The following is a 10,672-nucleotide window of genomic DNA, read 5'->3' as shown; positions in this document are numbered from 1 at the left end:
GATCAATGGCTGTATGAGAACCATTCACGTTTAAGAAAAAGAGAGTGGTCTACAGAGCGAGATCCAGGACAGGCACCAAAACTATACAGAGAAACTCTGTCTTGAAAAATCAAAAAAAAAAAAAAAAAAAAAGAAAAAAAGAAAAAAGAAAAAGAAGAAAAGAGAAAAAGAATAAGAAACAGAGAAACAGCATCAGCTATGCCGCACAGCTCAGAGCATGCAGAGTGCTTGCTCCTTCACGGTGGTTGTTGAGACTTCTGGGCCTTCACTGGCACCCATTGCCAAGATGATTGTAATAGCCTCAGCCTTGAGCCCTTTTGATTTGTCTCAAGGAATGACAATTGATCAAAAGCCATCAAGGGTGCCGTCATTGGTATTGAGTTGGGTACCACCAACTCCTGTGAGGAAGTTATGGAGAGCTGACACACCAAGGTCTTGACTAAAGCTGAAGGTGCCTGAAGAACCCTTTGTATTGCTGCCTTACAGCAAACAGAGAGTCACTTGTTGCATGCCAGCAATGAGGTAGACTGTCACTAATCCAAACAATACATGGTGTGTTACCAAGCATTTATTTGACCTTGGCTATGATGACCCTGAAATCTACAAAGACATAAAGAACATATTTTTAATTGCCCATGGCCCCAGTGGTAATGCCTTAGTTGAGACTCATGAAAAATTCTGTTCTCTGAGTCATATTGGAACATGTATGTGGATGAGGATGAAAGGGACTGCAGAAAAGCATGTGGGTCACGCAGCAAACTGATATGACCATAGTCCCTGCTTATTTCAGTGACCCAAAGACACAAGCCACTAAGGATGCTGGCCAAGTATCTGGATTAAATCTGCTTACATGATAAATGAACCCACAACTGCTGTTCTGATCTATTTTCTAGATCAGTTGTTCTCAACCTTCCTAATGCTGTGACCCTTTAAGACAGTTTCTCATGTTCTGGTGACCCCCAACCATAAAATTATTTCTTTACAGCCGGGCGGTGGTGGCGCACGCCTTTAATCCCAGCACTCGGGAGGCAGAGCCAGGCGGATCTCTGTGAGTTCGAGGCCAGCCTGGACTACCAAGTGAGTTCCAGGAAAGGCGCAAAGCTACACAGAGAAACCCTGTCTCGAAAAACCAAAAAAAAAAAAAAAAAAAAAAAAAAAATTATTTCTTTACTATTTCATACCTGTAATTTTAGCACTGCTATGAATTGTAACACAAATATCTGACATGCAGTATATCTGATAGGTGACCCCCGTGGGGGTCACAACCCACAAGTTGAGAACCACTGTTCTAGATGAATCTAAAGATAAAGTTGTTGCTGGGTGGTGGTGGTGCACACCTTTAATCCCAGCACTCGGGAGAGGCAGGAGAATCTCTGTGAATTCGAGGCCAGCCTGGGCTACAGAGTAAGTTCCAGGAAAGGCACAAAGCTACACAGAGAAACCCTGTCTCGAAAACCAAAAGAAGAAGAAGGAGGATTAGGAGGAGGAGGAGGAGGATTAGGAGGAGGAGGAGGAGGAAGAGGAGGAGGAGGAGGAGGAGGAGGAGGAGGAGGAGGAGGAGGAGGAGGAGAAGGAGAAGAAGAAGAAGAAGAAGAAGAAGAAGAAGAAGAAGAAGAAGAAGAAGAAGAAGAAGAAGAAGTATAAAGTTGTTGCTGTGCATGATTTCACTGGTAGAACTTTTGACATTTGTACCTTGGAATTTCAGAAAGCAGTGTTGGAGGTGCCATCTGCCTAGGAGACACATGCTTTGGAGATGATGATTTTGACAGGGACTAGTTATGATGTGTTTGTAAAGGCATCCTAGAGAGAGAGAGATGGATGGGCTGATTTGATTCAGATAGTGAGGGAAGCTTCTGATAAAGCTAAGTAAGAACTTTTCACATCAGTGCAGGCTGACATCAACCTGCCATGCTGTACAATGGGTGCTCTGGACCGAAGGGTCTGAGTATGAAGCCACCTCAAACTCAGTTTGAAGGCATTACTACTTATATAACCAAGAGAACTATTGTCCCATACCAGAAAGCTGTATAAGATGCAGTAGTCAGCAAGAGTGACCTAGGAGAGTGATTCTTTTTGGTGGCATGGCCCAGAGGCTAAAGGTTCTGCAGGCTCTGCAAGATCTTTTTTGGCTGAGCCCCAAGTAAAGTTGCTAATCCTGGTGAGGTCAGAGTAATTGGAGCCACCATTCAGGGAAGTACGTTGGCTGTCAAAGATGTGCTACACCTAGATGTTACTCCTGTCTCTGGGTATTGAGTCTCTGGAAAGTATCTTTGCTAAATTTTTTTAATAGGAACACCACTACTCTAATCAAAAAGAGGCACGTGTTTCCTACAGTTTCTACTGGACAGACTCAAGTAGAGATTAAAGTATGTCCAGATAAGAGAGAGAGAGAGAGAGAGAGAGAGAGAGAGAGAGAGAGAGAGAGAGATACTAGGAAACAACAAACTTTTTGGACAGTTTACTTTGATGAGAATTCCCTAGCTCCTCGTGGAGTCTGAAGCTACATGTGACATTAGTGCCAATGTGATTGTACACGTTTCTGCCAAATGTAATGCGTAGGGTGTGATTATCTGATTGATTGTATTCCAATCTTTCACTGGATTAAGCAAAGATGGTATTGAAAATATAGTTAAAATGCAGAGAATTGTGCTGAGAAAGACTGGGGAAAGAAAGAAGGAGTTGAAACAGTTACTGCAGTTGAAGTAATTATGTATTACATAGAAACCAGGGTGAAGAACTCAAGGACCAATTGCCTGCTGATGAGTGCAAAAAGCTGAGACTCCCAAGAAGGGAGGGCTCCTTCTCTTCTTGACAGTGAAAGAGGGAACACAAAGGTAGGCATCGCCTTCCCTTCAGTATTGGTGCTCTTCAAATGGCACATGCAAAGATGAGAAGAACGCTCTGGAGGTTCTGGCACTGGGGAGAAACAGTAAGAGCAGCAGTGCATTAGCAGAAGTAGCAGCAGCAGAAGCTGAAAGCAGCAGTAGCCTGAAAGAACATCATACGCTGAGGCTTGGGAGTGAAGACACTTCCTAATTAGAAAGGGGCAAACTTTGGTCTTTTTACTATGTTTTCGCAATATTCTCTGTATAATTTCCATAATATGTAAATGTAGTATCAATTAGATAACTCATTTAGTGGGCAGTAAATCCAGCAGGAGCAAGTTCACAATATTGTGTTCCTAGTCTGTTATATTCCTGCTCCTATAAAGGGAGTTTGGAGTAGGTAGAACTGTTTTAACAATTATAAAAATTGCTAAAAATTTATTTTAAAAATCACTACAAAAATATACCATTGGTTTGTACTGAAATGGCCGTATTTTCAAAGGGGGTTATGAAACTCATTTTAAATGCAATAAAGATAGTCTACCTTGGAATGTAAATGAATCAACCATATCAGATATTTGCTGGCCAAGAGTACTGCTATGAAGAACGACCCAGGCATGGTCCTTCAACTGAATTTGAAAACCTAGCCATCTACCTGTGCCTTGTTTGTAAGTGGAGAAGCCAGATAAATGGAAAGTAGCTATGCTGGGAATAGCTTTTAAAATGAAATAAGGTGGCAATGAAGTCTCTCACAATCCTAAGGCATATTTTTCTAGGTATCCCCTTGGTTTGCCTGTGTCTGTCACAAGTAGCCTTGATGAATATTCTTTTTCATCCATTCTGGATTTGAAAATAAAATGAAGAAAGTAAATATATATATATATATATATATATGTGTGTGTGTGTGTGTGTGTGTGTAATGTATATATTCATACACATATTAAAGGTATAGATAAAGTATTTGTATATGTAAAATATATAAATGACTTTACAGGATAAATTTTATTTTCTTTGCAAGATGTAAATAATAACTTCATCACAAGCTTTGATTAATCCTGGTAGATTATTTAAAACCACTCAGAATAATGTTTGACAGGGAGAAGAGTAGCAGAGTTCAGTCATACATTACTGGCCATAAAGCATAAATCACAGATTCCTATGAGCCACATATTAATATGAATGATCATCATATTTGAACTTAAGGAAGAGAAGAGTAAAAAGGCATCAGGTGGCAGGTACTGACATGGAGCCTCTCAGTACCGATATAATTTTATTTCCTCTTGCGCTTCCTTGCCTAGGGAAACACCAGTTGACGTGCACATGGCCTCAGCTCTGGGTCTGTCCTGAAGTTCAAAGAGTTGTAACAGTGAGGTTGCTACATACAGCAAACGTGCGGAAAAATTAAACTGCATCAACTCTCCCTGCTTGCAGGGTTCCAAAGAGGAGCTGCAAAAGGAAGCCAGAAAACAAAAGAGAGTGGACAATATAGAGTGAGGCCAGAAAATGTTTTTATTTCTGTAATTATTGGTTTATATAGATTAATCTTTTAGTTAGTTCATGATTATTTTAGGAGAAAATACAGAACGAACGTCGAGTATCATAAGAAGCAGATAGCTGAATGTATAGCCATTGGTGAAGTGAAATTAACAAATTATCTACATGAAAACAGCTGCTGTCCCACAGCTGCTTTTGCAAGCTGTGGTTCTTCATTTGTTAAGACGTGATGGCTTGTCTGGAGCTGGCCTCCGTGCCAAGCACACTGAACCGGACCGAGATTAAACTGTAAACTCGGCCTCATTAGCATCCTGCGCTCACCCATTTGCCTAAATGTGATTATGTAAAAGTTTCAATGAATTTTGAATTTACAGAAGAAAAGAGTCGTTCACCTGGAAATCACTCTGACAATGTGAAGAACCAAAAAAGACTGTGATAACAAGGTCAGTGGAGGCTACACACCAGCACCTCCCGTCTTGGCAGGTTTCACTCTGAAGGGTGAGGCGTCAGTTAAAATTGTGAACATTTTTAAATTCAGAATAGCATAAAGGTGAAATAGATACTTGATTATCTGGGGAAATCCTGGAAATATAATATTTATAATTATCTCCACCCTGGCTGATTTCCTACAACAATATCAGCATGTGCAAGTCCTGACCATTTATCTTTTGCATTTTGTGAGCGAATATGTTGCTTAGATCCAGACTGACCAAGGGCTGAAAATCCCATGCCTGTCACCCTATAGCTGTGTTTTGAGTACACCCTTTAATCTATCTTGCCTTACGGATATTAGTGGGTTTAATGATGGTTACTTTGTAGGTTTATTGTAAAACTTGAAGATACTATTAGTAACATCATGGATAGCTATTCTAGTTTCCTGTTTTTCCATTAGCCTACTCAAATTGTACAAAACGCCTAGCAAGCTCTCAAAGTCTATAGGCATCTACTGCCTCAGGACCATTGCACTAGATATTTTCTACAGAAAAAAAATGTTTTTTCCCTATAAATTCCATAGTTCTCTATCTCATTTTTGCTTTTCCTTGCTGACATTACATGAGTACATATTTTCTTTAGTTAGTTGTGTTGTCTATCTTAATAAAAAAATATAAACCTCATAACTTTAGAGATTGAGAGTCTTTTATTTATTACCTTTAAAAATGTAGAACAAAGTTAGATGTGTAGATTTTTGGCCTCAATATCTGTTTAACCTGTAAATCAGCAAACTTAGAAGTGATTAGATGAAGTTTTGCTATCTAGCATCTCACTCATCTTGAAGCTAAGGACAAGCTACCTCAGTCCCATTACCCATAACCATGAACAAAACACTCATGATTCTTGCAGCCATCCTACAGCCTCACGGGTAAACAGAAACACATCAACACAAAAGTAACGAGTTTGCAGTTTCATATGTGACATGGAACAAAATTGCAAAATGGAATGTAAGTATAGACAGGGATGCTAAATCTGATGTGAAGGAGCAACACTGTAAAGAGGGGAAGTCTCCTTGTTAAAAGAACAAAACTGACTTCCTCAGAGACTTCCTAAGGAACAACAGTAAACCTGAAAAGACAACAATACATTCTTGATGTCGTTGCCCACTCAATATATCAAACTTGGATGCTATAAGAACATAAATGGTAATCATTGAAAATCACCAAAGGTGAAGCAAGCAGGAAATTCTTGAGCAAAATCTGGTCTGCTTACGATGAGCACACGAAGAGAAACCAAAACGAATCCTGCATTGATGTGGGAAACAATGGGTCACTTCTATGAAGTAAAAGTTTTTGGAAGCTGAGGACAAAATTACTTAGGAAGAAGCAAGGAACCCCTTCTCCACTTGCACTGTTGGTAAGCACTGTGACAGACACTGCCGTGTGGCATCTGGCTTGCAGCATCAATATCAAAGTTCTCAATCTTGCTGCATGTGTAGAATTTTAAAGAATAAGTGTCTATTCCATGGTGAGTTACACTAGGCTTCTCTGATCTTTTGAGAAAATTCAATTATTCCTTAATAATAGCATTAAGATTGGATAAATCAGACCATATCCTGTCTTCACAGATCCTATTTATTCTTTAGGAAACTCTCTTTTATGATGACTTTATTCAAATTCAGTTATTTAATAATTGCTACCTTCCAGAAGAGCGAATGCTTCTTAAAATTCTTTTATGTCATTCATATAAGTCTAATAATGGTTTTCTCAAATTACATTCCAGTTATATGCACTGATCATGCTTTGAATATAAATTAAAAGAATTCACATTATTCTAGACATGACAGTTACATAGAAAAGATTCCATTTTCTCCAAAGTTGTAATAGACTAATGAAAAGGAGATACAAACTGCTATGTAATTGATGGTTGCTTGAAAGCCTCACAGAGCAAGCTAATATCAAGGTCCAAACAGAGTTATTAGAATATGCTCCCATTATTTAAGATAGCTGAAAAATAATGGGCCACAAGAGAGTCTCACACCAATGAGATTCTCACTTAATACAACAGAAACAAAATGAAAAGGCCCTACTTGAATTATTAAAATATACCTAATCCTATATATCTGAATAAATTTTGTAAAATTCTGGAACAGATATAGAAACAATCAACAGAGTAGATTCACTGAAGGCCCTGCTAAGGGGAAATGACTTCCTACCTACCTAGGAAGAGGACGTGAATGTACCCTGTGTGGAAGTCAGCTCTAATGTCCTTCATGGAGCATATCCTTAACTGCAAAGACATACAGAGAACAGAGCACTAGGTATAAACAGCATCTGTCTGACAGAGTTTCGAGGCATGACTTTACAGAAGTAATATAATCTGGAGCCAATAATAACTCCTTCCTCTTAAACTTAAGATAATAAACTTCAAAGTGTGAGTAAAAACTAATATGATAATAGTTTCAACTAATAAGATACTTATCACCAAGTTCTCCTGTATGTTTGTGATGTCGTTGTGTATGGTTACTGCATGGGAACAGTACACGCCAGTTGGGAATACAGACTCTAGAGACAGACCCACAGCCGAAAGATCCAAAGTTCAAGGCTTGCCTTTACTACAAAGTGAGTTCAGGGCCACCCTGGAACTTAACGATACCTTTCTCAAATTAAACATTTGAGAAGGACAAGGAAATAATTCAGTGGAAGAGTACATGCTTAGCATTTACAAGATACTTATATTTGATCTTTAGCATCACATACAAAAAGAAATCAATGATAAATTCAGTTTGTTGGATGCATGGTGGTACATACCTGTAATCTCAGCACTTGGGAGGCTGAGGCAGGCTGTCCCAAGTTGAAGGCTAGTCTGAGCTACAGAGTGGGTTCAGATCCAAGCAAACCTGGGCTACTGATAGAAATTCCATTGCCCCCAATGGAATAGTGTAGACTAAATGTTCTGCATATAAAGGCAATATCATTATACCTTTACAACAAATATAACTCAAATGAAAGGCCACCTGTCTGCTTTAAAATTGAATAAAATACGCTTCAAATTTACCTTTTTAAACTAAAAAACACATTTTGCTGGAGAATAAATTAATTAAAATATTTGCTTAGAGTCTATTGATAAAGAAAAGTGAAACAATGTTCCTGGGCATGTTCCTAGTTATGATTCTCCTTTAAATAGATACTTGTATGAGAGGTTCCATATTCGAGCCCTTAAAGAACACTCTAGGAAATTTAATAAATATTGCATTAAAAAGACAATGTTCTTTGCTACAAAATGCCCCCTAACGTGGCATATTTTTCATGTTATGTCTCATTTCTGTCTCTGGCCTTCTGCTTGTGTCCATCAAGATAAGTAAGGCACTTTTCATTCACTTCCTATGTAGCAAGGGTCCCAGTCTAAGTTTCAAATGGGATGGATAACTTTTGAAATCACACCTCTTTAACAAATACATCTCTGAAGTTTTTTTCTCTGTGTGTTTTGTGATGGACGTTTTTACTGTTTGTTTGTTTGAAGTTTGATCTCACTTTTCTGGATGTGTTTTCAGCTACCCATCGAGAGTGCCTGCTCGTGTCTTCAACTAATCTTTGCTGTTTGCTCAGCTGTAAACCACACCAGGAAGAACACATGGCACTGTCACAGCCACAGAAGGTGACCCAGATTACCCATCACTGCCTTAATGCTAGTGGTCTCACACAAAGGCAGCTGTTCTTTGCTTTGCAATATTGATACTCAGATGCAACAGACGCAAATCACATGGCCCCCTTGCAAGCACACACACACTCTCCCTGTCTTCATTTTAAATGTATTCATAAACTGTCCTTCATAAACACACAGCTGGGGCCATTCTCCCCTGACTCACCACACTGCCACATAACTAACAAGATTATCTCGGGGGCAAAATACATCATTCTTGTTTATATTTGGGGGAGTTGGTGAAAATGATATCTTCATTCATAAAACAGAAGCACACAACTATATGACTATTTCTCTAGTGGTGGGGGGAAGAGGGACAGTTTTAACCATTCTCCTTTGGGAAGTATTGAGACCACCCCTCTGATTATGAGAGCAACTGTAGCAACTCAGAATTATTTAACTGTGAAGACAAATAGATAGCATATGAGAATAAGAGACAATATAACTTATTAATAACATCATTTTAAGAAAGACCAACTTTATATAAAGTGCCAAAACTAATTCGTAAGTGTGCAAATACAACAAAATATTCTTTCTGCATGACCCTTTCATTCTGCTTCATGCTCACTACTCAAGAGATAAAACAGTTTGAGAATGCAACTACTCCTTAGCGTAAATCACAAAACCTGGACTAAAAGTGCTGACTTCAGTGCACTTGCTAACGATTATAAGAACACTTACATGCCCTTTCTTGTAACTACACGCAAGAGAGCTAAGAAGCGGGGAAGAGCAGCAGAAGTTCAGCAAGTGGGAAGGGCTTACTCTTTATGCAGATGAGCAGTGAGGAACTGAGGTAGAAGATGAGAAGGTAGTCTGTTTTCCTGGGCTTCATGGTCTTAGACAGCACCCTCTGAAGTGCTGCTGATGCTGTCCCTGTCTGGCTCAGGCCTCTTCTCTGGCTCAGAGAGGAGCAGGTGCATCAGAGACTCAGGATGCCATCCCTGTCCCAGGCTTCCACAGCTCCTCCACAGACTTAGATTCAAAAAGGCCCTGTGCTTCCTAGCATCTCACTGAAACAGGAGGATGGGGTAATCAGTCAAACCTGGAGCAGATTTTTCCAGTCTGGACTGGATTCATGCCCCTTCGGGCATTTCCTACCAGTTTTCTTGCGTTAATGCCTCCCGGAAAGGATCCACTGTGGGATAGGGTCTTGCTCTTAATAGAGAAATTAATTTCTTGTCACAGTCTTAGCACATGATTATTCTGATATGGCAACTTTTAAAGAAACACTCTAGAATTCTGTATATTTACATTAGTTTCCGAAACCCAATTTACGGAAAAGTCATTTTCTTCTGTTTCTAAACCCTACAATAACAGTTCAGTAGTGCTTTTGGTGTTGATAGGGTAGAAAAATTGTAAGAAAAAGTAAGCTATCACATAAAATGAATAGAATTATAGAGACTTGGGGGTAGTTTTTCTATTACAAGTGTTTACACTCTGCTCTTGAAATTACATCCTCCCGGATTTCTTGAGTTATTTCTTTGCCATCATTAATTCATGCAAATTAATAGGTATGTAACAAACCCTATAGTTAAAAATGGAATGCCTGATTCTGTGATTGGTATCTGTGCTAGCACATGTCTGTGCTTTTTGTATACTAAAAGCTGGCCATGCAGCTTAAAATGCAATTCATATGACTGATTCTGTGTTAATCTTCGTAGTTCAGTTAGACGTTTAATGGCACAACATCTATTTTGAAGGTTTTATATTTCCTGCCCATCTATAAAGAACCCATGGTATTCTTATAGCTAACTTAATATTTTTTGGCAATGATATTCTATGACCTCTCTCAGAATATTTTATTTGATAAAGTAGAATTGACTCATTTAAAATTATTTATTTTAGTTTTGTGGTGGGACATGTGTCTATAGTCTGAAATACTACGGAGACTGAGGTTGGGTGATCACTTAAGTCCATGAGTTCAAGACTAGGTTGGGCAACATAGCAAGATTCCATCTAAAAGATTATATATGAAATATTTCCTTAGATTTCAGCTCCATGGAGTAGGATGATCATGCTGGTCTGACATAGAGGTTTTCCAGAATGAGATTCTTAGAAAAGACATAGAGACATAGAATGATGATAGAAGGGCATCCACACAGTTTACTACTACAATAATAATAATAATAATAATAATAATAATAATAATAATAATTTCCTAGGTTTTAATAGGGAGACTTTAGGAAAATGGCTGTTATGAAACCAGAAAATAATTCTGG

General features: G+C 38.7%; 1 pseudogene; it reads left to right on the top strand.

Moving 5' to 3' along the window:
* Positions 1 to 330: 330 nt before the first annotated feature.
* On the top strand, positions 331 to 2,812 carry LOC131924940 (stress-70 protein, mitochondrial-like; annotated as a pseudogene).
* The last annotated feature ends 7,860 nt before the right edge of the window (positions 2,813 to 10,672 follow it).

This window comes from Peromyscus eremicus, chromosome 15 (genome assembly GCF_949786415.1).
Source record: "Peromyscus eremicus chromosome 15, PerEre_H2_v1, whole genome shotgun sequence".
Lineage (NCBI taxonomy): Eukaryota > Metazoa > Chordata > Mammalia > Rodentia > Cricetidae > Peromyscus > Peromyscus eremicus.
This window is presented reverse-complemented; position numbering and strand designations above follow the sequence as displayed.